This window comes from Gavialis gangeticus, unplaced genomic scaffold, assembly GCF_001723915.1.
Source record: "Gavialis gangeticus isolate Ggan-Ray unplaced genomic scaffold, GavGan_comp1, whole genome shotgun sequence".
Lineage (NCBI taxonomy): Eukaryota > Metazoa > Chordata > Crocodylia > Gavialidae > Gavialis > Gavialis gangeticus.
In genome coordinates, this window is record NW_017729006.1 from 19,201,125 (window position 1) to 19,205,697 (window position 4,573).

A 4,573-nucleotide genomic window follows, 5' to 3' on the forward strand; every position below is an offset into this window, starting at 1 on the left:
CATGCTGGCAGCCTCCTTGTCCCCCTCCCCCAACCCCCACAGACTAATCAGCTGCCTGTTTAGTCTATGGCCAAATATCTGAAGTGACCGAATCTTTTCCGAAGTTTTTCCAATGTTTTGAATTGATTTGGAGCTTTTAATTGGTCTCCCAATTTGATTCAGATTCGGAGATTTGGTCCCTGAATCAGGCTGAATCTCCCCCGAATTGAATCAGCTACCGAAGCTTTGCACAGCCCTAGTAATAAAGACCAGACCAGAAACCTGTGCCACCTGTTGAGATGTTGACTCTTTTTCCAGTGAACGATACCCACCTCACCAGAACAATACATTTTCAAGTGCTGGATGAAGAAGCCTACATAGTATACAGGATTTTGTGCATTTCTGAGCAAGTCGTACTTTATTGCTTTCCATAACTTCCCCAAGCAATACTTCTGCGTTTAATGTAAAAGTTTTGGCCAACACTGATTAGCTGTTCTACTATTCAGCCTTCAGTGAGGCTGATTTCCAAACTAAGCTTTAAAAACTCCGAAATTTTTCAGACTAAAGACTTAAGATGAGCACCTTTGTTAATACTGACAGTAGTACTGAAGCGGGAAAAGCAAATGGCTGGTTCAGAAAAGTATTTGAAACTCACACCTGGGTTTCTAACATGCCTATTGTTAGAAATCTTGTTGGGATTCAGAAGGCTTATTATACTGAAAATCCAAGGCCAAGACCCTACTTACCACCAAAAAGTGCAGCAGACAAGGATTTGCAGTTTAGCATCCACTTGTTGTTATAGTCTGACAACAAACCACGCTTCCAAAATGGCATCTAAGTGATACTTGAATCACTTGGCAAAAAAATCATATTAACAAACCATGCCTGACTAAATTCAAGAGCTTATTTAACAACCGAATCTTGAGATAGTATCTTGATGCCTAAACTTTGCAGTAGTTTTTAGCTTTAAATTAGTCATCTTATTCAATTTTCAGTGTCATTTAAAAAATAATAAACTAAATCTTTGAGTTGATATACGTACTACTGTATTCATTTATAGATTTTATTTTTACGTTTATATAACTTCCAATCTCATTCCCCATTTAATTTCTTATAGTAGCCTTTGAAGTGTAAATTCACTGATATGTTGACGAGAAAAGCATGTCTGACTGTCTTGTAATTGCTATGTACTGAAGCAATTCTTATGGGTGTTATATTTGGATTTTCTAATTATTTGCTTACCAGTCTCTTCAGTGATCCTACACTTGTTTACTTGCATTAAAGTGTTCAGAGTGTCTGTTGTGGTAGGGAATACTGGGGGTTCAGGTTTTCATTTTCAGACTTGACAAAAGCAGCCTTCATTAAACTTCATTGCCTTCACCGAAGCACATGAATATTTTTAATATCCTGCCTGTGCCTATAGCCCTTACTCTGAACTTGGAACTGGAAACCTCGGCACATGACTAACAACTGGTTGGCTGGACAGTCTTGAAAATTTCCTCCTGCTTCCTCACAACTTCTATATGAAAGTTGGTATGTTGAAGTAGATACATCTTTCTCTTTTGGGGTGGGGTATTATCCTAATGTAAACTACATAAAGGATTAGATGTACATTAAGGTGTAGATACAGAGAAAGGAGGTAAGAACCCAAAACAGGATTTATGTAGGCTTCAAGCAACTGAGTCCAAAACGTCTATCCAAATAAAACCCCCCTCATTGGCTAGCTTAATCTGGAGGAGCCTGAACTGACTAGACCAGGGATCAGCAATTATTTTGGGTGGAGGGCCACTTACTGAGTTTTGGCAAGCCATCGAGGGCTGCATGGCAGGCAGCCAGGGGCAGATAAATATTAATTTTCTAAATTTTTTAGGGGCCTCGTGGGCCAGATAGAATGGCCTGGCGGGCCACATCCAGCCCCTGGGCTGCATTTTGCCTACCCCTGGACTAGGCCTATCCCTGTTTGACCTGAACATACCCAGGTGCCTCCAGTTCTGCTTCTGCACATTCCCTGAACTGTCCCAGTTGGAACACCTAGATATCTAATTCCTGCCTAAACCTGATTATGATCTAGATACTAGGCAGAATGCCACCTAACTCCCTAAATGGGTCCAATCTGTTAGATGTGTTCTGCGCCCAGCTCACACACATTGACAAAATTGGGCCCATGAGGAAATGCAGTTGCGGATGCTTTCTTTCTAAGTGTGTGTGTGTGTGTGCATGCTTGTTGGATATAGGTCAGAATATCTCAGAGAATTTCAAATTAAATTTAAATTTCAATGAAGGTTGATTACTTAACCCCTCTGCCTCTGAAGCCCAGCTGTAAAGCTGTTTTTCCTGCATAGGTCCAGATGCCTAACCATGTGAAAAATTACCTTTGCTTTATTAGACACTTCCCAGATACCACTATTCTGTGATATCAATTCCTACAGCGGTGAGCTCAGGGTAAAGGGGAAGAAGTAGTTCTAGTGGATGTGCGAGGATCTTCCCCTGATACAAAATCATGCCCCTAGGTTTAGTGCTTACTTTTGAAGAAGTGTGTAAACTCCTGGTAGAGCTAACTATAGTAGTGAAATATTGCATACAGCAATGTGCTAGTTTATTTTATTTGAATTTCCATGCTCCATGGCATTAGAGTGCCCGTGGGTTTTATCAAGTAGAAGTGTTTGCAGAAGATTTCTTAGCAGAAAAAAGTCTTATATTTAAATCATAAATAGAGGGGTCCCTTGTGATAAGAACTACAAAGTGAATTTTTTCCAACTATTTGAGTTGGTCTAATAAAAGATATCAGATTTACCCAAAGAACTTTGTCTGCTTATTCATGATGGCATATGGTGTATGGTATTTTTATTCTGCTGTGATAAGCAGGTCTCAGTTACATAGAGAACAGTTTGTGTACAAAATGGCTGTTGTTATATATATGTATGCATATATGTGTGTATGTCTAAACAAACTACAGTAAGCAATTGTCTTGTGGCTGACTAGAGTTATAAGTTATATAATACAACACATGTGTGCACGCAAACACACACACACACACGTGTGTGTCTGTGTGTATGTGTATAAAAATATAATAAGCAGCTGTTCTATGGCTAGATGCTTTATGAAGTTTAAATTACAGAATACAATAGCATCATCTTCTCCTGCTGATCAGACTTTAATTGAAAGGCGAGACTGTCTGACAGAACCTGTTCCTGTCCCAGTTTAACTGTAGTGTCCTGTTAGCAGCTGCTGCTAGCCACTCCAGTGACTGAAAAGAACAATTTAAAAAAATGCTCAAAGAGAAAATAAGTAAAAGTGTACCTCTATCTATTGCATTTCAAATGCACCTTGTATGGTTATAACTAGGGGCTCAAACCTGCACCCCCAAAAGCCAAGATGTCATTGGTATATTTGGAGCAAACTCAGAGCATAGAAGATGAATAAAGAATTAAGAATAAATTTGTCCACAAAAGGACCATATTGTCCATCAGTCCTTGAGCCAATGATTAATTTTCTCTGCCCTCTCCCCACTTTTTTAATTCTCTTTTACCTTTTTCATTATTATTTCTTGTCCTTCAGCTTTTGTTACTGCAGGAATACTTGCTCAAAATATGTGAGCTTTGCACAAAATAAACCTCTTAACTAGGAACATACCTTTTTCCTGTTGATTGTCGAGGTCACCGTGGAAAGATGCTCTAGATCAATTTTTGTTACGAAGTTGTTGCTTTCAGATTCAGGGAATCTATAACTGTGTATGTGTAAAGCAGTAGCATAGTTAGGGGTGCGTGCCATGAGAGGGACACTTGTTCTGGGCCACACGTTAGGAGGACCTTGGAACTGGGTCCCCAATCCCATACAGTCCATGGCCCAGCAGCCAACCCATGCCAGGAACTCCAGAACAGTCCTTGAGCTGCTGCTACTTTAAGAGCGACAGCCGGGGTGGGCAGAGTACACGTGATGGCAGCAGTAGCTCAACTGGGACTGTGTAGAAGTTGCCAGCATGGATACAAATGCTGATCCCCCTCCCATCCCCACTCTCAGAACCTGTGCATGTTCCCCTCTCCCTTAACCATGTGTGTCCCACAGGGTTTGCCTCGGGCACCAACTTTGCTTGCTGCGCCACTGGTACAAGGTGCAGTTTGGGTACCTGATACCATGGAGCAGCAGGTTACAGTTAACTTTATTTTTCATTCGTGAGGGTGTCAAAGACTTGTTTCTTTCATCAGATATTATATGTTTTAAATCTTATGAAGTAAATAAAAGAAGAAAGTTTCCCTTGACTATGAGATCTTTTTTGTTTCCTATCTCTGGACACATCTCAGAGCATTGTCACGTTCTTATAACTTCTGGATGAAAGCTTTTTCATAAAGGGGTGTGTGGGAAATGTTTCACATGGGTGACTTTTTTTTCAGAGCTATTGAGAAAGCAAAGCCAAAAATTTTCAAAAATATGAGATGAAAATGGGAATGGCTGGTTCTCACCACTTTTTGAAAAACAGCCCATTTATTTATATACATAAATATGGACTTCTCACAATAGCTCTTTTATTTTTAATATTCCTGACCTAATTGCCCCAGGTCCTGCAGTAAGTCACTGGGAAAACCAAGACAAGAAT